This window comes from Psammomys obesus, unplaced genomic scaffold (genome assembly GCF_907164565.1).
Source record: "Psammomys obesus unplaced genomic scaffold, mPsaObe1.curated_primary_1811, whole genome shotgun sequence".
Taxonomy (NCBI): Eukaryota; Metazoa; Chordata; class Mammalia; order Rodentia; family Muridae; genus Psammomys; species Psammomys obesus.
Window position 1 is genome coordinate 31298660 of NW_026585504.1, and position 23746 is coordinate 31322405.

The 23746-nt window shown below is 44.6% G+C and overlaps 1 protein-coding gene across 3 annotated transcripts in view; it reads left to right on the forward strand.

Moving 5' to 3' along the window:
* Window positions 1–8451: 8451 nt before the first annotated feature.
* The window catches only part of Ehf (ETS homologous factor), a 37958-nt gene continuing 22663 nt past the window's right edge, over window positions 8452–23746 (forward strand). For 2 of the 3 annotated variants that reach the window (XM_055599694.1, XM_055599708.1), the window contains exon 1: window positions 8452–8591. The gene's annotated coding sequence lies outside the window, so the exon portion shown is untranslated. The remainder of the gene's footprint in view (window positions 8592–23746) is intronic. The other variant, XM_055599702.1, reaches the window with a different exon arrangement.

Sequence of the window (23746 nt, forward strand, 5' to 3'; positions counted from 1 at the left end):
ACAGGATCTTTAGAGGACATTAATGATTCTAGATCTGAGGTCTTAACCCTGGAGCTGGTGCCATCTGATTTGATTCAACAAGTAGGTTCGGATATTCTGCTATTTGGGTGGAGCTATGTCAGACCTTTCTGAGGCAGGACCACAAAGATTTGGCTGGGATTTGCCAGGGTGGCAGGGAAAAGCTGTAATCACAAGCAGCCCCATGGGGCAGAATCAGAAACAGCTGTCACCTCATTACAGTCTGTATCTTCCACAGTGGACATCCCTCTTCACCCCGCAGTGACTGAGACACCCCTGCCTAGTATACCCTAAGCGTGAGGCAGAAGGTCCAGAAGCATTTGTTAAATGTTGAATATCGAATGTTTCCAAGGACAAAGGATCCTAGGAAGTTCAAGTTCTGAATGAAAGCAGTTGGGGAGGGCTGAATGGGAAGATGCTTTGGGGAAAGGCTGTTTTTTTGCCCATCTTGGTCCTGTGTGGGTAGTAGAACATATAAGGGAACAAGGAGGCACAGAACACTTTGTAGAAGACACTGACCTGGTATTCGGATATGCCCTCTGAGGTTGCAGACATAGAGACTTCAGACTAGGAATTTAGATGGAGACTATGCCATGCAGGCGTAAGAGTATCTCCCTTGGCAGGACATTGTACCAAGAATTTGCTATCTGTCATGGTACTGGAGTGTTGGAGTGTCCACCTTTAAGCCAGTTTACTTCACATTTAAACCTTTCCCATTTCTTTGCAACTATTTTTGCTGTTTCCATTCTCACTGGAGTTACAGAACTTAAATTTTTTTTTCCCTTCAATTGACTCACTTTTACTTACTAACTTTGTTTTTTCTCATACCAAAATCACATAACTTAAAAATGATGATATGCTCCAGCCAAGGACCACTCATGGAGATGGCCTGGAACTCCTGCACAGAGGTAGCCTATGGCAGTTCAGTATCCAAGTGGGTTCCATAGTAATGGGGACAGGGGCTGTCTCTGACATGAACTGATTGGCCTGCTCTTTGATCACCTCCCCCTGAGGGAGGAGCAGCCTTAGCAGGCCACCGAAGAAGACAATACAGCCAGTCCTGATGAGACCGGATAGACTAGGGTCAGAGGGAAGGGGAGAGGACCTGTTTATCAGTGGACTGGGAGAGGGACACGGGTGGGGAAGAGGGAGGGTGAGATTGGGAGGGAAGGAAGGAGGGAGGTACAGGGGGGGATACAAAGTGAATAAACTGTAATTAATAAATAATAATTTTAAAAAAGAAAAAAAATGACGATATGCACTTGAAATCATCTTGCATGTCACCTGAGAAGGTCACAGATGCAAAGATATCTATGATAGGGTGTGTGTGTGTGTGTGTGCATGTGTGTGTGCGCATGCGCATGTGTGTTCATGTGTCCCAGAGAAATAGAGGTGCTCAGGTACAACTGCTACTAAGATGGTAAGACATAGTACCAAGCTGACTTTGTGGTCATTGCGGTTAATTATAAGTCCCAAGCCTCCTCTCTCTCTGGGTCACCATCTTTTCCAGAGTCCTTCCCTGTGCCCTGTGCATGGTGGAAGCCCTTAGGCAGAGGGAAAATGAGTGAATGGAATGAATGAATGGGTCTCTTCTGAGTAAGGCCACAGACTCCACAGGGACCTGTAGAGCTTTGGATGCCTGGCAGTTACGCCGTCACTGCTGTCATTTTGTGGCTTTCTAGGTCCATCTCACTTGATTCTAATGCTGTCCCCAGCCAAGGTTCAAGTTGACAGGGCTTCCCGAACCTCCTAGCAAGCAGCATATGTTTCTCAGCATGGCCTTCAGTTTTCAAGTTAAGTTGACCTGCTAAGCTAGAAAGAAAATGGATTAGCAAAGGCTAGGTATCTGCCAGGGGCACCCATCCCTCACCATGCTTGCACCCCTCCCTCACCATGACCACACAACCATGACTTCTGAGATTGGATCCCCTGAGGTTTCTGCCCTGGTGGTTCTAGGAACTTCCAAAGAGCCACAGACCGACGAGGCCATAAAGAAGGCTTTGAAGATGTTTTGGTGTTGATAGGAAAAGTCTGTCAACATTGGATTTCGGTGTTGGTGGAAAAGAGTTCACAGCGAGTGGGGCTTGTTGGCATGGCTCCTTCCTTTTTGCTTCTTATAGCATTCTTTTTCTTCTTATTGATTTTAAACCAGATGTGTGTCCATGTAAATGCGCACCTGGAGGTTAGAAGTCAATTTCAAATGTCTTCCTCTGTGATTCTTCACCTTATTCTTTTGACATAGAGTCTTCCTGAACCTGGATATCACCAATTGGCTAGATTGGCTGGCCAGTGAGCCCAATGACCAGCCTGTCTCCACCTCCCCAGGAACAGGGTTATAAACACCCACTACTATGCCTGATTTTTAAGTGGGGCTCTGAATCAAAGTCCTCATCCTTGTGGGCAGTCATGATACTCACTGACTGAGCCATCTCCCCTGCACACCTTATGCTTTTGTGATTTCCACAGAAAGGGGTTTTGTGCAGATAGTGGTTAGTCCCTTTTGCTACAGGATTCTGTGCTTAACAAAAAGTTTTCACATGCACTGACTATGCAGATTCGGTTCTGTTTGTAGCCAAGTTCCTTATTTCAGTTTTACTATACATCCACCTACACAATGTTTGTGTGTGTGTGTGTGTGTGTGTGTGTGTGTATTTGGTTTTCAGAATTTCACGTCTATTAGCCTCCAAATCAGGACTCTTATCAAACTTCCCTAGTTTAATCTCATAAAAGAAGTTAATTTTCGAAACAGGACTACTTGGCAGACAGTCTATCCAGAGCAGGAGACTGACTAATATCAAACCCTGAACCAACATGTGATTACTAAGAGTTGGGGTGGGGAGAGAGGGGAGAAAAATCAAAGACGTGTCCGAACAGCAGCAGGGAGATTTCATCTGGATTTCCCCCCAAAATGAAATTATTCAGAAATAATTCCAGAGGCTTCTTTCCTGCCACCCTACCAGGGCACAGGTGCAAATGTGTTGAATGGCCTGAATGGATAACTTATTTATGTAAATGAGCGTTTTGCATAGTCCCAGTAGATGTGCCTGTCTACTCTCCGATATCACTTTCAGGAGTTTCGTTCGAGATGTGTTTCGTGCAAGGGCATGGTCCTAGTTTTACCTGGAAGACATTTTGGGGATGGCCATCTGGGTGGTCACTCTGAGACACTCTAAGCTGCTTGTGAGGGATGATGGCCATTGGATGGTGAGCTTTCCAAGCTAGGCTTCCTTGCTGCTCTCTGTCGGCTGCTGTCACTGCTACAGGCCCCTCTACTCTGTTCTTCAATTATGGATCCAGATATCAGAGATTTTTCGGGTGGCATTTAGCCTGTCCAGTGCCACAAAGCCTGTGGAGCAGTAGGGTGACCTTTGTGTCAAAAGACCCTCGAGACTTCCCCAACAAGACAAAATCACTACTTTTGCAGTGGGTTTTCCCCTCCATTTTTATTCTGAACATACAGCTTTTTCACTATTTGATATTGAACTAGAGGGGCTGAAGATTGGCCTCTAAGATCCAGGTCTGTCATCACGTTTTAGATTTTTTTCGTTTTGGTTTTCTAGTTTCATTTTGCTTTTCTGTTCATTCATTTATTTTTACTTCTGTGAGACAAGGTCTCACTCACTCTGTAGCCTGAGCTGGGCTGGATCCTTTAATTCATTTTATATTTAGCACTCCATGACAGTGGGAAGGGCGAGCTTATACAAAACATAACATGTGAAAACAACTCATAATTGTTTCGTATGTTATACAACATGGTGACTGTAGTTAAAAACAGTGTATTATGTGTTTGAAAGTTGTTGAGAACAGATCACAAATGTTCTCACTGTCCAAAAATGCTAAGTTTGTGTGGTGATGCCTATGCTAATTGGTTTGATTATTCATCCCACAAGGTACACATATATCAAAGCATCATGTTGTATACCTTAGATATATACAATTGAAATTTGTCAATTGTAAAAAAGAGTAGTGCAGAAGGTGGAGAAGCCTGCTAAAATTATGAAGAGCTTTTCTCTATACAGAGAAGAAAATAATTGCCACAGGATATTTGTCTGGCAAAGGCCAACTTTTGTTTGGTCTTCTGGCCTTTTCTGAGACTGAGAATTGAAGCTGAGAGGCTGAAAGTAGTTTGATTCAAGAACCAGAGTGCCATCCAGATGTGATGGTGTACACCTGTAGTCCCAGCACTCAGGGAGGCAGAGGCAGGTGGATGGCTCTGAGTTCAAAGTCTACAAAGCCTTGTCTACAAATTGAGTCCAGGACAGCTGGAGCTGTCCTGGAAAAAAAAAATCTTGTCTTGAAAAAACAAAAAAACAATGAACAACAACAACAACAACAAAACAAAAACAACAACAACAACAAAACTTAAACCGAATAACAAACAAATAAAATCAACCAACCAACCAAACAAAAACCCAGAGTGTCTTTTCCAGCAGTGACGATTTCACTAAGTTGGGACAGTGTGTGAAGCTCCTCATGAGGGAAGATAAAGCCAGAGAGAGAATAGAAAATAATGTGCTGTAGAGGAGATAAGGTGAGGGGCAAACTGTGTGGGAATGGAGGAGTCCTGAATAAGATTTTGGGGTATGTATGTTTTTTTCTTTGATGTTTAAGTAGGGCTAGGGACATGTTCAAATGATGGAGAAAATGTCTCTGTCTGTCTGTTGGTCTGTCTCTTACCACACTGAGCTCTTTTCAGTGTTATTGGGTTCCTCTTCTACCCCACACTGAGGCTTACCTTGGCAGTTTAGAGGGTTTGCTCAGCCTATGGGTACACAGATGTGATAGCCACAGAAAGCTCCATGCAAATCTGAGGACAACTGTCAACCTGTGACCTCTGAAAGAAACCGAAATGCCACTTTCATGGCCCATGAGCTCATCTCAGAGTACAGAGAGATACCCTGGAATCTAATCATTAACATTAAATTTAAGGAGGATGGCAAGAGGGAAGATATGTCTGACCCCTAGCTCCTTATTTGACTATAGCCAGCCTAATAAATGATTGACTTTCTTTCCTCTGTGAGTTTTACAGGGAGAGACAGAGACAGAGAAAGAGAGAGTTTGAGAGTTTCTTATTCCTGTTCAGCTTGTATTACTTTTTGTTTGTCTCTTATTATATACTTGTCCCATTCTGCCCGGGGTAGATCCATATCATCAGGAGAGAAGGAGAAGCAGACATGTACACAAACACACATTTGCTTTCAAAGATAAATATAGGCTTCTAGTTAGGAACTGATGTGTAAAGCAAGAGCACATCTACCTTTGTGTAAAGCAAGGACATGACTGCCCTTGGTCTTGTAGTGACATCGGGGCTTTGTCTGAGACTTGGACCCCTTAGGGCTTGATGATCTCAGAGACTCTTCGTTTTGGCTTTAGTTTAGCAGTTAGGTCCCTTTGCTTCTTTGGCTTTGCCATATAGATCTTTTAGTAGACAATCCAGCTAACTCGGGAACTCTGGGCCATTGCGAATAGTCCTGTCTTCTCTACTCGCCCCCTGCCCCCTGTGTACGTGTGTGTATTTGAGTGGATACATACATAGAGGCCAAAGGTTGAGAATTTTTTTTCAATCACTCTCCATCTAATGTTTTGAGACTGAAACTCTCACTGATTTAACAAGATCAGCTGATCAGAAAGCCTCAGGGAACCTCTTGTCACCACATCCCTAGTGCTAGGATTGCAGGTGCAAGCTGCCAGCCTGGCTTTTTACCTGGGAGCAAGGCATCCAAGCTAAGGTTCTCAAGTTTGCACAGTAGGACTTGACTCAGGCTCCGGGTTTTTGCACAAGTCCAATGCTTGGCAGAGACTTGACCCGTAGGGAAGATGAGGCAGGTTTCTATTCAGAGTATTTGTGTTTCTAGATTTTATTCCAGTTCTTGGTAGTATATTGATTTTTGACTCTGCCTCATTATTTTATTTCCTTCTTATCTGTCTCCCAAAGAATCTTAGAAACACAGGATGAATGGGGGAAAGTCTGTGGTGATAATGACACTGTACACTTCCTTTTCAGGAACCTACTCTGTATCTGTGATAAGTATCTGCTCTGTTTATGCTTCCATAGTGATTATTTAAAGCTTTTTATGGGGTTTACTCTCTCTTTCTCTCCCTATCATCTACCAGCGCTGTCTTGTTGAAGTTGACTATCAAGTAAATGACCTCATCTGTCCACCATGGGCATGCTTAAGAATCAATAGTTTCTCTCTCCCTTCCCACCCCTTTCCTGAGAGGGGAGGTATTGTTTGGGCTATTGCTTTTCTTCTAGGAGTGTAAACTCAATCTCAAGTAAATAAAACAATCAATGCTTAATAAAGACTCACTATCAGACACTTTGTCAGGTATACACACACACACACACATATATGTATGTATGTATGTATATATGTATATATGTAAACCTTCACAGTAGCTGTGACTGTAAGGTGACATCTTTTTATCTCCTCCCATCTCCACCAATGCCCCAGATTGACTCTTCTCAGGAGTACCCCTTTAGCTGACAAGATTAAGAGTAGAAAAGGAATGGAGATAGAAATAGACTACCTCATCTTGAAATTAAAGGGCTTATAACTAGAAGTGGCTGGGCCTGAGCTAGGGAGCCACGTCATTTTAAGTATTCACATCTGATGTTGATGCCTCAGGACTGACTATATATGCCCTACCCCTCACCACTTTCTGTGGTTTCGTGTGAAGGTCGGGCAAAGGTGTGGAAAAGGCTAAGGTTGCTTTCCCTAGAACCCTTCTTCCCCGCCCCCCCCCACCCCTTCTCCCCTTGCAAACACCCTCTGGTGGGTGGAGTCCCAACAGCTTGATTCATCTTTCCAGCTGGCTGTTCCCTGGGGCCTCACTCTCAGATCAGGAGCTGATAAACTAATTGGGGCTAATGTGATAATGGGCAATGATGACATTTACTGTTTTTATCAGGCCAAGGGCATACATTTGCATGTTAACAAGGCCTTTGGCAGGTAGACAAGGTTGAACTGGAGGGCAGGTGGGTTTATTTGCTGGTGGTTAGAGAAGAAGAGGGCTTTGGTTTATAGAGTTATCCCACACTCTGCCACGTTAAGGATGCCAATACCTCCTTTAATGACTCACCTTCTTCCAAGACCCCTCCAAACCCACCCCTGCCCCACCACTATCATTTGCACTTGAAACTTCTCTGAATTCATGTGGCTTAACCCAAGCAACAAGTGAGTGCAAGAGAATACTGCTGCTGGCTTAGCAGTCCTTGTTAGCCACACAACAGCCATTTGGGTTCTGTTCTTTCCAAAAGTCTTTGCATATGCGTGTGTGTGTGTGTGTGTGTGTGTGTGTGTGTGTTCTTTTTTTACAGGAGGAACTTCTGTGATCACAAAATCTTCATCTTTTTGCCCAATCTCTCTCCTGTCTCCCAACAAAGGGAGAGGAGGCTTGGAGAGTTCAAGATACCTGCCTGGATGCTTTGCTCATAAAGGCTGGTGTCCAGGAAGACCCAAGGGGGAAAGTTAATGGTTAGGGGATTGTATTTTTCCTGGCCGGGGCAGTCACTCTCCTGTGCAGGTGGAGAAACATTTGGGATCCAGTGAAGCAAGAATAGGAAACTCCCTGTACATCCTTGGTTCAGGGGGGATGGGAACCTATGAAATCTGTAGATCCTCTGTATGGTCCACGACTTGCTCACACTATTGGCATTTTAGTTTTCTCTTTTCTGGATCTTACAGCAAGGGCTGATAAAAAGTAATAAGCACCACATAAGTGTCAAGGTGAAGTGGAGATGATCTGGTTAGCAGCCCTTGCCTTACCAAGGATGATTGTTGCCCTTAGAGATAAGGTCTCAGAGTGGAGCCTCCCTTCCAGGACCGCTCCGTCTAACCTTCCTCTGAGGTGCTTCCCCAGGGCTGTCCAAAGTCGTCTGAAATGGTCAAGAGTCACTACAAAGAGTTGGTCGTGATGCCCAGAGAGAATAGCCTAGAAGCTGCTTCCACGCCTGGTACCTGCACAGCCAGGGCAAGGATCTCCATGCCAAAGCAGAGAGGGCTACATACAGGTTAGAAAATGAGAGATGTTCAAGAGCAGCTCCACAGCCCCCTTCCTGCATCTGCCTGACAGGGGCGTGGCTTTTATACAGCCCCCCCTTCTTCACTGTGTCTTTGGGGAGTGAGGTACTTTTCACCTGAAACTGCCTCTAAGCTGAAAAGTACAGTCACTACCAAATCAATTCCTCATCCATTAACAGGTTGTCTCTGTTCTTGAGACACAGGCATAACCTGGTTAGACCTGTTTTGTTTGAACACTAACGTGTGAGTTGGCCAAATGCAAATGAGCCAATGTTTGTAATCCTTTATTTTATTTTTTTAAAGGGCCGGACAGCCAATCAGAGGAGGGGGAAGTGACTTAGGGAATTCCCGGTTGGTGGCTTATTGCTTAACATCCTACAAAATGATTTTAAATTATTGTCATATGCATTTATCTTCACCCTGATGAGAGCTCAGACGTGATAAGGCCGTGGCTCCCCATCCTGGTCGGAGCTGGGGTGATAGCTTCCTCCTGCCTTCTTCATCGACAGAGCCACAGAACTTCCTACCCAGAATCTTTAGGTAAATGAGGTAGGTCCTTGCTTTTAAATCTTCTTTTGAGCCTGGAATTCAAACACCTGTGTGGAACGAGAAGCCTGTCTTGAATCAGACAGGTGAAAATAAACCAGAGCCTCCCCGAGGCAGCTGCCAAGAAGTAAGCTTGTGTTACCTGGGCTCACCTACTGGGTCTTGTTAGTTTATTTGGGTGAGAGTAGCTGGGCTACTCGCTTTGAGTGTTGTCTGTGAAAGTCCCTACACTGTCTGAACTTCCAATCAGCCAGAGTCTAAAAGTCCCCTGGTTTCTGTCTGCCCATGTGGTGTGACAAAGCCATATCCCGGGTTAGATTTCTCTGGAACAAAAAGCAGCCGGGGACAGGTGACTCTGATGTCGCTCAGTGACAACAAGCTGGTTGGCTAAGGGCTGGTAGGTCTCACATTCTAGAGGTATCTTTGCTGATATATTTTTTTTCCTAACTCAGAAGCTATAGGGAAAAGCTAACTTACCTTTAATGTATTCCAGTTTGGAAAGGGAACAGGGATCAGCTGGCCACGGTAGGCAGACTCTACCATTAAAAATGATCCTGGGCAGAAAGAAAACTCGCCTTAGGTAAATTATTTCTACCATATCACAAGAGGACAGACCAACTCTTTGTTTTTCCACAATGGAGTAAATACTATGAGCAGACAGGCAGACATGACTCACCAGGAACATACGCCTTTGCTACAGGGACTCCTTTGAGTTTGTTTGTATACCATGGACAAGTGTTGGTCCCAGTGTGGACAGAACAGAGAACAGTAGGGGAATGGATCTTGTTGGTTCATGAGAGCATCAGGGTGGCAATACCACGTCTTTAAATGTCTTCCTTGGGACACTCTGAGAGCCACTGTGGGATGATGCATGTTTTAAGATGAAGTGTAAGATTCTCCGAGTTTGAGTCCTCAGATGTCTCTGCTGTTTCTTCGTGTTGGCCTCAGAAAGAACGGGAGAGTTTGGAGTTTGAGATTTCTGAGGGAAACACCAGTTGGTTCTGCGGTTGTTGGTGTGAAGATGTATCAAGACGGTGCATTTTAATGAATGAGGGGAAGTTAGGGACCAAGGATGGCTATGTGCTACTACCCCTGAGGTCCAGGGAAGAGGTGCTTTCTACAAAGGAGATAAAGACATGTTATGAGGAAAATTTCATGGTTAAGAATGCTATTAGCCTTGTGGCACTTTCATGGCACTGGCCAGTGGCATTTAAAACCTGTGACGGAAGAGATAAGAGTTATTTGGAAGTTTGTAACTGTATTTAAACCAGATATCATGAGTACTACCTCCATGCTTCTAGACTGTTGGGCAGAGTGTTCAGAAAGAGCAGTCTTGAGGAAGGTGTGTTGGAAGTTATGTGGCCACTCAAGGCATCCATGTTCAGGACCTCTTCCAGTGGTGTGTTTGGAAGTTACAGGGGTATGTTTGACCCAGGCCTCATTTATGCAAAAGTTCTCAGAGTCAATACCCCTTGTTGCTGTTGTGTGGCTAAAAAATTATATTACCTATATCCACACAAGTTCCCTGATGTTTTTTATTATATTATTAGGCCGTGATTTCTCATGGGAGTACCTTGGGCTGTTCTAGGCCTCTGACAGGCTTCACTCACACTCATGATTCGGTGTTTGTGGGTACCCTGAGGGTCTCCCATTCATTGTCTGGCTTCATCCCAGTCCTCTTTCAATACCTCTTTGACTCCTTTGAAGGCCTGAGACAAAAGTGGAACTGAGAGTTCAGCCGTGTTCTCACTGGCATTTTGTTAGCTCCTGATATCAGCAGCTCAGAATGGGAGTGCTTTGGGGCCGTGTTCTGCTCTAAGGAAGTGGGATCTTGCTTTCTGGAATCCTACTAGGTTTTATTTCCTTCTTATCTCCTGGGGATTTGAGAACTGGACCGTGCTCACTGGCCTCTCTTTCATTTTTTAACATGCGATGATGTTGTTTCCTAGTGTATTGTCACGCACAGGTGTGGAGGCTTTCAAGCAAGCTCACTTAGTCTCTCCCTTTGGATGGAGGCATCCCTAGGCCTTTTCAAACAGAGATGGCCTTTGAAGCCTTCTTCGAGATGAGGTGGGGAGGGTTCTGAAACACTCAAACAGAGCCTGCCAACACGCAGGGCTACAGTGTGAAGGAACCAAATAGAAACTCGAAACTTGAATTCCAGTGCCACCACCTTGCTGGGTGTTTTAAGCCTTTTCTCCTGCCCACCTGGCTCTCTCCTCTTCCATGGAAGTGAAGCAACTGATTTTTCTGTCATGGGTGGGGCCCCGGTTGGGAAGCATTGGTTTGGTGACCACACACTCTGACCCTGCCTTTGTTACTGTTTAACTGAATTCTGAGCAGTGGCTTTCGGTGTGGGGAAGCCAAATCTGTAGTGGGGTCTCCCTTGGAGCAGAGAGGCAGGAGGCTGCCTCACTGCCCAACTTTCGTTAAATCGGTTCCTAACAGCCTCAGGGAGAGGATGGATAATTCACTTTGTCATTTTCATACTTAACTTAAAACATAATTTTAAACGATTTGTTCTAAGGAGCAGGCATTTTTCCTCTTATTAAAATTTGTGATTTTTTTTTTTAAAATGCTGCTCATAATTTTAAAGGGCCAGGTATTAAGAGATGCAAAAAAAAAAAAAAATCAGTGATACTCTGGGGAGAATGGCTGTAAATGATAGCTTATCTTAGGATAGGACACAGTTTCTAGCCAAATGGCACATGGTAAGGAAGCCAAGATGCTCTGGAGTAGACATTTCCCTCAGTCCTTCAGAGTTAGTTGATGAAAACCTCATTGCTTTTCAGATGGGAACAAAAGTCATTTCTCTGGGGAGCATCCCTGAGGCTGGCTCTGACTTTGGAGTGACTGGAGCCCAGTACAGGGAAGGCAGTTGGTGGGGCAGTACACAGTCAGCATGGCAGTCAGGAGATCTGGCAGTTGGCACAGAACAGTACACACCAGCTCTCTCGGATTTTAGTTTTCTCTTTTATACATCCTGATTAGCTTTAAGATGCATTTGTACTTACAGATTATGCCAGCCACTATGTTGAGGGTCAGCAGGATTAGAGTCTCTAATCCCAGCACTCAGGGAGGAAGAGGCTGGTGGATCTCTGTGATTTTGAGGCTAGCCTTGAGTTCCAGGTCAGCCAGGGCGGTTTTTTAGAGAAACACTGTCTTTGGGAAAAAAAAAAAAAACAAAAACAACTCTCCGGGAACATAGAGAGATGGGCGATATATGCCCCCAAGACAGGAAGACACTGGAGGCCCTTAAATGTCTCCTCTAGGTCTTAAGAACTTTGACTAAGAAGAGACTGGTGAGGGATGAAACTGGCACCCGGAGCCTGTGTGTGTGTGTGTGTGTGTGTGTGTGTGTGTAGTGTCTCAGCAGCGACTTGCACATGCTATGCCGTTCTAATCCATGGGCCCAGAGCTGGTGGGATAGCAGAATTGGGAGGCATGTGATAATAGAGAGCAGGTGAGTTGTGAATACTTGAAGCAGCACCACAGCTGCCTTCAAATCAGCCCAACGTGAGCCTTCCACACAGCGACATCCACTCAGCCTGTGCTGCACTGATTTGTCCATGGGTGACCGGGCAGATGAGAAAGATGTGAACCTCATCCTAGAGGAAGACTCGATGGTAATCATGTGGACAACAGGGCTGGTTGGGCCTCTTGGACCCCATGTCCTTCCCAGACGGCTCAGCTCTATATCTGCAGCAGACAGAGCTTACAACAGGGTCAAGCATGGCGTCCCACTTAAAGAGGCTCCTAGAGTTTTAATTGACTTGGTTTTAAAAGAGATATCCCATAAAATGTTCCTTTGAAAATGATTTCACTAGCACCTAACCACAGTCTGTCTTTGGTTTGCTGTTCGGGGCTAGGCTCCTTATTTCCTGGTCACTGGCCTCACTTGTATTCCCCTCTCCTGATCCTCTCATACCTATTTCTTGGCATTATAATCACTGTTAAGGAGTTTTGACTATTTATTTAAAATATATGTATAGGTGCACCCAAAACATGACTTCTGATGAAACAAGCCTAAAATAAAAAGGGGGCAAAGAGCCAAACAGATAGTTGTGTCCCTGTCAAGGGAACTGAACATCCCATTAACTTAATAATTTTATTATAAAAACTTATCTTGGATTGCCTCGTCTGGATGCGCGCTTTCTTTGATGTAACTATGGTGAAGTTAAAGTGGCTTATCTGGTGCCTCTTGTTTTCCCTGTATCGCAGACTCACGATAAGCAGTCTCTGGGGCTAGGTAGGGCCTTATACCAGGTATGGATCTGAGTAACTTTAGTGACTATTAACCCTTCCCCCACCTAATACCAGCTGAACTCTAATTAGCCGCTCAGAGAAAGAAGGGGGTTTTCTTGTGTGTGACGACAGAGTTTGGTGAACCTAATGGCCACTGTGTGGAGTTTGCCCCAGAATCTCTGTTAGGAGCCTTCAGCAAGCGTCCCTCAGTAGGGCTGGTGTTACAGTCTGGAGGAATTGATGGATGGATTTGGAAGGGAGATTGCTAATATCAGTCCTGTCTTCCAGGTAACTGTTGACCGGACTTGTCTTGGCTTTGTGTGGGCTGTTGGTTTGGCCTGAAATTCAGCCTATCCCTAACTTTGTTCTTTTTAAGATATTAAAGAGCAGCTAGTTGTAATTCAGCCATCTTCTCTCCACTGGCCAGAGGCTGTGTGAAAGATCATGAATAAATAGTAGATTTTGACTGCTTGCGTCTGAAAGGGCGGGGAAGTGTTGAGTTCTCATAGCTGGGACTGGGGCTTGCTGGGACGTGGAAAGACCAACATTGGATGCAGAGTCAGAATACCTGGCTTTAAATTGGATACTGCCGCTGGATGGTTGAGTGCCTTTGGGTGGATTCTGTAAACTTTAGCATCCACATCTCGGCATCTGGAAAATGGGGCAATAACACCTGCTGTGTGGGGCTGATAAGGATTAAATAAGGCAAAGAACGTAACAGCACCCAGACGATGCTCATGAGTAGTTTGTCGTAACAATTTGTAGGCTGGAAGTGAAAAAGTATTCAATCTGGGTGTTTTCTCTCCATTTCCACTGACTCGGAGCAGATGAATATTAAATTCTGTTTTTGTTTTTGTCTTTTTCTGTAATGATTCTAAACCCTGACCTTGGGGAATGAACTGGATATTTAATTTTTCCTGGAGATAGTGGGATAGCAGGAAATGGGATGGTCCAAATTGAGCCTTATGTTGAGCTGGCCTCAAGCCACGACACACTTAGGGGTGAGCTTTTGGCCTCAAGCCACGACACACTTAGGGGTGAGCTTTCAGCATATTTCCATCCTATGCCTTGATACCTGGCATGTAGAAGGCCCAGGAAGAACTGTCTTTCTTCAGGTTGTTCACCAGATAGCATAGCCACGTGAAATGGTGCCCACTCCTACAGTTCTTGAGAGACTTTCTAGGTATCTACTGAGCACTGTTGCAGACAGCATTACCCTTGGGCATCTGGAGGTTTTGGTGTATATGTGTGTGTGTGTGTGTGTGTGTGTGTGTGTGTGTGTACTTATTTTGCTAAGATATTGTGGGTCTGCTTCTCTGTGAATTTTTGAGAGGTTGTGGGCAGGTACAAACCCTTTCTAAAGACCGAGCTGAACAAATAGTTCTTGCTGTTAGTAAAACATCCAGAGTTCTAACCTCGTATCCAAAGGAGAATTCAGGGGACCTAGGGACTTATGGACTCTGATGTGGAAAAAGAAATAATGATATTATTTTTAGTAACCTTTAGTTACTTTAATAACTTTAGTTACTTTAGTAACCTTTAACATATCCTTTCAATATGAATATAGGCAAAACTTCCCATTAGTAATAGCTACAGTTGTGAGTGTTTCCAAGAAAAACCATTACAATTTTTACTCTGCATTGTACTAGTTACAGATGTATCAATGTATCAACATCTGAAATCACAGAGGTAATTAGATGTGTGAGAGATATCCTAATTCAGTGTGTTAATGAAGCACACATTTAGCCATAACTGAGAAAGAGGCTCAAAAGCCTCAAGAGAGAGAGTGCACAGGATCCACAGAGAACAAAAGGGGGTGAGGACCTAGAGTACAGCATTCTCTTGAACAGGAAATGACTGCCTAGTACATCATCTGTTCCCTATTCTTCACCACAGCAGGGGAATATTTTTTTCTGCTTTAGATGGCCTTGGAGTTGTGGATGTACTTGGACACAGGGCATAGTGAAGAGAGTAATGATGACACTAACATTAATTATGCTGTTTGCTGAGTGTCTGCTGAGGACAGGGCGGAGAGGGTTTCGGCTAAGTTCAAGTTATATTTGTTTCATCCTCTAAAGCATCTGAGAAGGCACAAAGACAGGGTGTTCAGAGACAGAAAAGAACACCTCCCTCTCAGTGGTGATAGAGTCTTGATGGAGTAAAGGCAAAAGTTGAGACTCATACTCCAATCAAGGACCATGCATGGAGATAACCTAGAACCCCTGCACAGATGTAGCCCATGGCAGTTCAGTGTCCAAGTGGATTCCATAATAATGGGAACAGGGACTGCTTCTGACATGAACTAATTGGCTTACTCTTTGATCACCTCCCTCTGAAAGGGGAACAGCCTTACCAGGCCACAGAGGAAGACAATGCAGCCACTCCTAATGAGACCTAACAGACTAGGATCAGAAGGAAGAAAAAGAAACCCTCCCCTACCAGTGGACTTGGGGAGGGGAGTGTGTGGAGAAGAGAGAGGAAGGGAGGGATTGGGAGGGGAGGAGGGAGGGAACTAGAGGGGGGATACAAAGTAAATAAAGTATAATTAAAAATAAAAAAATAATGGAAAAAAGTGAACAAATTGTACTAAATAAATAAATAAATAAATAAATAAATAAATAAATAAAATTAAAAAAAAAAGTTGGGGCTGATGTCTTGGAGAGAGCCAGAGACAAGGGTGACTGATGTGGACATGCAGGTATGGTCTTCGTTACAGAGTCTGCACATAGTAAGACTATTCAGTTTAATGCCCTGTTGCTATGCGACTGACCTACGTACTCTCTCTCTCCTATACAGCTAGGGCTGGCCTGGAACACACTACACAGACCGCCTAGACCGGGCTGTCGCAAACTCCTCACATTCTTGTGTCTATGTCTGAAGTGCTAATCGTGCAACTGTGTGCCAGCATACCTAGCTTAACATACTCAGTAAGGTTTGAACAAAGGGCCCTGCTTTTTCCGTTTGCACCGAGTCCTAGATCCTGTAGCTTAGGCTGCCTTTCATTATGGTGAGCTTTCTGAAATCCATGACAACTTTTGGGGCCTGGCAGTCTGGGAAGTTGCTTTGGAGAACCTCTGTCTGTGCTTATCTTCCCCACCAAACTATTGCAGGTACAGAGCTGAAGCTTGGGTCAGGAGGGGGAGATGGAGTTGTGTTGCTGAGGAGTTCTTGTTTTGTTTGTGCACTGCTATTGCCCTCCGAAACAACAAGGAAAGGGGTGAAGCCATTATTAGCGTTTTGGGATTTAGTTCCTGGGAAAGTGTCTGTGTGACTGAGGTACTTGCCTTCGAGGTGAGTTTTCATTCTTGAATTTCCCATACATAGACCATTGAATTAGGAGACGCAGAGTGTTCTGGGAGGGATAGGGGGAACGAGACCCTGTGTGCTGAGGGGCCCTGATTCCTTTTGGAAGAATCTATGAAGGAGCTTGGGTTTCTTACCTCTGTCATTTAATGGTTATCTGAACAAAAAGAAAGCTACTTGTGGGGTTGGAAGGCGGGGAAGGCTTTGCTGGATCTCCCTTGTTGGAAATTAGGCTTCCAAACAACACACCCAGTTTCTTTCAGCGCTGTGGTGTTCCTAGCACTAGCAGCTCTCCCCTCAGACTTCCGGTTCTCTCCAAAGGAGCTATAAATTCTACCTAATTTTTGTCAGTGTTTCCTGCTATTATTAGTGCTCTTTTATTAAGGCTAATAAGTTTGAAATGACTTCAGGCAGCCACTTGAATCCCTGAGTCAACCTGGGGCTTTCAAGAGGAAGCCAGACTGAAGGGTTTTTTGCTTGGTTTGGTGTTAGGGATTGAATCTTACAAGCTCAACATGTGTTGTATCACCGGGGGACCTCTTCAGCCACTCCTCTACCCAGACTTAAAGTTTCATGAATACGTTTGGGGGTGGGGGCACGAGTCATCATCATTGCAGGAATCCAGACTCTTGTTCACGCTAGGACACCCTTCTTTCTGGAGCACCGGATGATCATCATCTTTCCTCACATTTAGGGGGAAAGTTCAGTGAGCCATCTTGAAGTGCTTTTTAAATGAAAAGTATGAGGTCCGAGGAGACGGATGTCTGCTCTCTAGTGACAGAACGATCGATCCATTTTCAAAGCCATAAAAAACCATGCTGCTCTCCCGACGCCTTCCCTAATCCACATACGGTACACCTTATCTGTTTACTAAATCGGTGGGTTAAGTTTTTGAATTTCACTGAGCCTTTCATCTGTAAAATGGAGATTTTTAGTGGCTCTGTTTGGATTTCCCATGAGGCCTCCAGGAGATAGCTCATGTATAGTTCTTCTCTATTTAGACTACACAGTAAACACGGTAGCTATCAACTGCCTTCCCTGTCTCAGTTTTTGTTGTTTCGTAATTATACAGTTGGTGAGGTTTCGGATTGATGGCTGTTGGCTTGACGTTTTGGTGTTTGTCTGGGAGGAAACTTGACTTTTGAATCGGTCAGAGCCATTGTCTGAGGCCATCCCAACGCCTCCCTGCCTCCAGTCCCCACCCCTCACCCACCTCCACCCTTCCCGCATTCCTGCGCAGTTGGTCTTATTTATTTTTCAGTCAACTAAGGGTGTTGTTGAACCTTTTCTTTTTCTGCTGCCTGATTTGAGGTGAGGAACTCCACTCCCTGCCCTGCTCATGACAAGAATGCCTGGGAGTGCTCAGCCAGCCATGTCCCACCCCTGCTGGCTCACCCTGTCCTTAACACTCAGGGGAAGAGAAGGCACAAACCCTGCCTGTTCCACAGCCCGTCCCCACAACACTGTGACCCTTTAAACCCCTGTAGTAATGGACCTGTGGCCCAAAGAAGGCGGAGAGGAAAGGTAGTTTTTTTTTGGAAGGGGGGGAGAACGATGTATAGTGCCTATGACTATGCACGGAAAGGAATATGAAGACCCTTTCTCTGACTGTGCTGAAAGCTGGGCGATGATGCCACTGGCTGAGGGGTGTTCATCGTCTCTGTTCGGCGGATTGTTTGTTTAGTATTCTGTGGCCTTTTGGGGGCTTAACTTATCATGTGTTATTGATAAACTGATGAGAAATAAGAGCATCATGTTGTTTGGATTACTGAAGAAATCATACCTTGAACGTCTCAGGTCCTTTCCCACCTGTTTCCTGGGACCTCCTAGCCTGCAGCAGAACATGAATAAGCTTTTAAAAGCTGGTTTTGGTAGAAGTTTGACTAGCCTCACTTCTGAGGCAAATCCATACTTAGCCATACTTAGGCTTTCTGGGGAAGCCATGGTCTGGGGACTAGGGCTTTCGTCCTGGCTAGATATTGACCATCAGAGAGACGCAGGGCTGAGACTGGGGGTACAGGTGCTAAGTCTCCACTCTAGGTGGTAACCCATAGACCATACCTCTTCCCTGAACACCCTGAAGTTGAGAAGCCAGTCATTTGAAGAGTGTGGTTTGGGATTGAATCACCTCCCTGGAGTCCCTTCTCCAGTCTTGTTCATCTCATTCCTGATCTGAACCTGGGCTGGCTGGAGGCCGGCCATATCACTCTGCAGACCTTGGACACCCCTCAGTGCCCTTGCAAAGCAGCCAATGGAAAAGTACAAAGTCTTCTGGCTCCTGGGCCCTGCCAGCTCCCACTGGCCTATGTGATACCCTCTTTCTTCCAAGGGAGTAGGAGGATAGCATCAAAACTGAAAGAACAGGGTTTTCTCTGGTTTTTACAGGAAAAACAAATTGGCATGAAGGCTGAGTCAAACCAGCTCAGGCTGTCTGGGCAGATGCCTTTCTCTGCTCTTTTTTTTTTCCTTCTTTTTTTCTGTTTATTTTCCAACAAATCAATGCTTAACTGCATTGTTATCGGAGTAGAGCAACAGGTGCAAAAAAATAATCCTGCTGCCAACTCAAATGAAGAGGTAGGGCTTATCCCCTCTGGGAGGAATTCAGAAGATAACCGAAGCCCCTGCCAACAACTGAATTAACAGCTCTGTGTCTGGTGGGTTTTAGGTTAACAACCCCTCCTAACCCTCTGACATATAAACATGCCATTGTCCTGGGAAGAGGCTTTCAGCCATGCTGACAACCATCTGCTTTCTTCTGCCCCAAACGGAGATTGGTTTTGGCCGAGGCTGCTTTGAGAAATTTAGAGACATTATTCTGTCTGCCAACTCCACGTCTAAGTTAGGGTTTTCTCAGAGGGCAAGGGTATGGGGTTGTTGGAGAAAAGAAGACTTGACTTGCTTTTTTATGATTGTGAGCCTAGCCTTTAATGGCTGAGCCATCTCTCCAGCCCCTGAGTTGCTTTTTTAATTTTTTGAAATTCTTTCCATGACTACTTCTTCCCTAATCACAGAAGGTTGCTTGGCTGTCTCTGCTCTTGCTCCCATTCCACTACCAAGGGGATCAATGAAATCAGGAACTCTGGAAAGATCTGTTATTGTTTTCAAAGTGTATCTTGGCTGATAATCTCTTAGTGCAGGGAAGCACCTATGTTTTGTTCACTATTTTTTTTTTCTGCAGCATCTAGCAGGACACAGCTCATCTAGTATTTATGTTAATTGGAAGAGACCAGTAAATATTTGTAATAGTTGAACAAGCATTTCTCAGAGATAGTTTCCTTCTTCTGAAGGCTGATTCATCAATTTTGAAGGGTGTAAGGCTTAACACCTAGGTGGTTAAATAATCTCTTAAAAGTGGAGGTGGGGCTAGGTCAGGTCAGGGATCATGAAACCAGTCACAGAATTCTTTTGAAGTAAAAACAACAACAAACAGACATCATAAGAGCCATCTGGAAATGCTGGGTTCTGAGATCAGAAGATCTGTTTAGTCTTCAGAGATGCTCACTTGTAAGGATCCTATGGATGTGGCAGTTTGTGGGTCCTGAGCATCCGAGCCTGTCCTGTGTCATGCTGGCAACAATACAGCAATAGGTTCTCGACAGACAGATTGGATCTTGAATTCTCCTGATGGAATCTTTTTGTCTCTGACTTTACAAGGGCTGTGTTCATGTTTATGGACATTTCCTTCAAGGCTGATGTCTCTAGGAGTTAGTTAACCTGGTGGTGAGAAACTGAAGTGAGAGTAGGAAAGTGACATTTTCAGTTGTGAGAGTGTGTGAGGATTCTAAGATGGACTCAGAAACGCAAATTCTGGTTTGGAGGTGTGGGTAGGATCCCACGCATTTTCAAGTTCCGCTCTTCCTTTGGGTGGGGGGCATGCCCCAGTGTGTCTGCTCCACTTGGGAGCCAGTCCCAGTTTCTCAAGCTAATTTGGAAGGTGGTTGTTGTGGGAGTCTTGGGGGGGGGGGGCTGCTCCAGCCTCCACATCTCTTAAGGTTCACCCCAGGCTGCAGTAAGAACAAGACCTGAGTCTTTACTCTACGTTCTTTACCTTATGGTCATCGGGTTTCTAAAGTCCAGAGGGGGCCTTAGCACGGAGACAGATTTTTGAGGTTTAGAGGTAGTACAGAAAATGGTGAATTCTTAGAAACGACCCACCTAGGCAGTGATATGGTTTCTACTTCAAGTGGAGAGAGACAGTAGAGCTTAAGGCAGCTCCCAAGCCAGATAAAAGAACAGAGTCGAAAACTCACAAAAAACCTTTCTCAGACATGGCTGCTAATCTGTGTCTAACATGAAGTTTTCTTAAAATTCTAATCTCATATGCACACAGAGCTTTATTATGTATCTTAGTCTAACTATAATGGTATCCATGGTAACTAAAAGGTGTCCTAGGTCTTTAGGCATTAACACCTGATCCTTGGAGAGACTGTGGCCCACAGCACAGAGGTGCCGAGGCAGAGGCATGTGCACATTTTTTTGGCAGAAGGAGAGAACAACTACTCCTTTTGAGGCCTCAAAAGGCTCTGCGGCCTTTGGAGATTCAATCTTGTCCTGGTTCGTCATATCTGAGTAAAACTGACAGAAGCCCTGTGGGTTAACTCAGGCAATCTTGTGTTTCAATCGCTTTTGGTGCCTGCCACTGTCAGTATGTTCCATCTTGTCTAGGTCTGGCACCAGGGCTGATAGAGGTCAGCACAATGTGTTTGTTTCCAATGGCTTTACAGTCAACAGGGTGTATCTACCACACGGAGCCAGGCTCGCTCTCCCCTATTGTGTTATTGGTCATGAAAACGCTCTCTGTCCCAGCTGTTGCCCCCCGGAAACAAGAAATAATCTGTGTCAAAACACGTTAGGATGGTATGAAGTTAGCTGTGATGTAACTCCAAGAAGATCAGATACATTCTCCAAGCTTGATTCACATTTTGATTCATTTGTAAAAACACAAATTATGGCCTGTATTCTGCTCAGCTGTATTTCACACAAACACGAATTTTACTTCTCCTGCTTGGGAGTAGTCCTTTGAAAGAACAGTCAAATTGAAACAGGAAGTCAGTAGTAAGCTCTTGCAACATCTTTAGGGCAAACACTGTGAATTCACCTGCTGGTAGCTTTGATTAAGGATGGGGAATGGTCTGGCTGTTGCCGTCACAGAAGAATTATTTAAAAGGCTTAATTGCTCTCCTGGCCTGAGAAGTAAACGTGTCTGATGGCAGCCAGTTCTGTGGTGGCATGAAGATCGTGAGGATCGTGTGGTTGAATGAAGAAGAAGGGAGCTGTGAAGGAGGCACATCATGGCTTTCACTCTCCGTTGCCTAGGGCTGAGGACAGGGAATACAAACACTAACCGTGATGGAGGGTCTGCTCCATAATTCGGGCAGTTCTCAATACGCTTCCCCAGCTGTGATAGGAGTGAACTATACCCTTTGGGATCTAACTCAGGTAAAGCATCAATAATTATGGACCAAATTATTTCTCAAATTCTAAGTTGAAAATAACTCTGTGGAATTATCAAGGGGGGGGGCAGTTACATCATATGGGTATGCATACATGTGTATACATGTATTTATTTATTGTGCACATATATGTGCTTGTATATAAGTTTGGTAAGGGCATGGGGCAGTTCAGTGGTACAGTAAATGCTGTGGCTGCATGATGTGGGCAGATGACTTGAGGGACGCTCTACACTCTCCTGGACATTGTTAAACTGAGTTTGAATTTTCTAATCTTGCTTCGCCCCTTGAATGAGTTGCCTAACTCCTCTGAGCCTCAGTAGGGCCACCTGTTAGATGACATAATGCCTCCTGGAGTTATGGTAACCATCAGCATTCACTGAGGTAATGTGCTCAGGGCTTTAGCACATAGCTTTTATTAATTACTACAAGATAATAAAAATGATTTTTTTTTAACAGTATTTGGTTCTTGTTGGGAGGTCTACCACTGAGGGAAAAAAAAAAAAAAAACCCTGCTTCTAGCTGAGCAAGTCCACGTTGGCCTTGATTGTCTTTTCTGGGATATTCTCCTAGAAAAAGGCTCAGTGGAGCAGTCTTTGGTCTTTTTAGGAGTGCTGAGTCTGGGCAGGACTTCCTGTGAGATATGGGGCTTCATTACCCTGTCGGTATCCCTAAGGTGTCTCCTTTCTTTGTTTTTCAGTCTCTATAACCTAGATTTCAGAGCCCAATCTCTGCAGCTAGTGCTGCTCTCTCCATTTATTCTTGTTCCATCACAACAGCCGTGGGCTGTGGGAATGCAAAGCCCTTGGATACATAGAGCTTGGGAATGTATACCCTTCCACTGGGCTTGGCAGCCTCAGGATCAGAGTTGTTGGTAAGAGGTGAAAGGAACCGGTGGGATGGGGTGATGGTTTTCACCCCCCTCAGGCAAGAACTGTGCCCATAGGGGAATAACATGACTCCTGTGAACACTCCAGCCGTTGACTGCTCAGCTGCAGTACACTGGGACACCCACTCAGCAGCACCACGTAGGGGATAGGACAGGAACCTGGAGAACAGGCTCAAGGCTTGGCTGCTCCAGCAGCTGGGATTGGAGAACTGTGCAGATGGCAGAGGTCTGAGGCTTCACTTGGAATGAGCTTGGTGCTCAGTTTTCTCCTTGGAGGTTCAAAAATGATGAAGATGATGAGTGCTATTAATATGATCATAATAAAAGCCACCTAATGTTTACAAAGTATTTATTATGTGTCCAAAACTTTTCTAAGCATATATTAGCTGTCACTTTTTTTTCCCCACTCAAAAATCCTTTCCAGAACATCCTTTTATCATAAAGGAGGAAATTGAGGCCTGGAGAAGTTAAATAACTCATATGAATTTGCCATCTAACTCCATAATGGCTCCCCGATTTTCACACCCTCTTGCTTCTAAGGAGTATAGCTCTATCCCAAGAACTTCCCCAAAGCCAGCCAATTTCCAGCTTAAAAAGAGATTCATGAATCGCTCCCATCGTAAGAGCTAAAGAAATTGGACACTGGCCACATTCCTATTTACTTTTGTAACTTCCACTTTTTGTCGTATGTGGAAAATAAGACTGTAAAGAAGATAGTACTTCCCCATAGGGAACACGACCACCACTATCTCAACCCTCATGGCATATGTCATGATATTTGCCGTTTAAGGACTGTCCTGGAGACACATCAACTTGAGCTGAGTTGGAATCTTCTGATACTCTTGTTTACCTTAAACCGCCCGTTAAGACTGCAACAGACACAAAGGTCTGTATGTCCTGCCAGGGTAAGACTATCACTGCTCAGACCACCATAGCACTTTCTCTCTGTAGAATTAAGTTCTAGTGGCCCGTGATTTTAGGAGAGGCTCATAGCTCATTACTTGTAAGGAAGTTGCTGCTGATTGTCAACCAGGTGCCAACTAGGTTCTCAAACTAGGTACTTGTCTGGGCTTTACTCTGCCAGGGGGCATGGCTGGCCCTCTTTATGTAAAGTACTGACTTTTCTCTCCCAAACTGTCATGCTTATAAACTTTTACAGAGGGATGCCATTTTGGGCAAATAGAAAAGTTCAGATTATAAAAAAAAAAAAAATAAAAAAATAAAGAAGAAGAAGAAGAAGAAGAAGAAGAAGAAGAAGAAGAAGAAGAAGA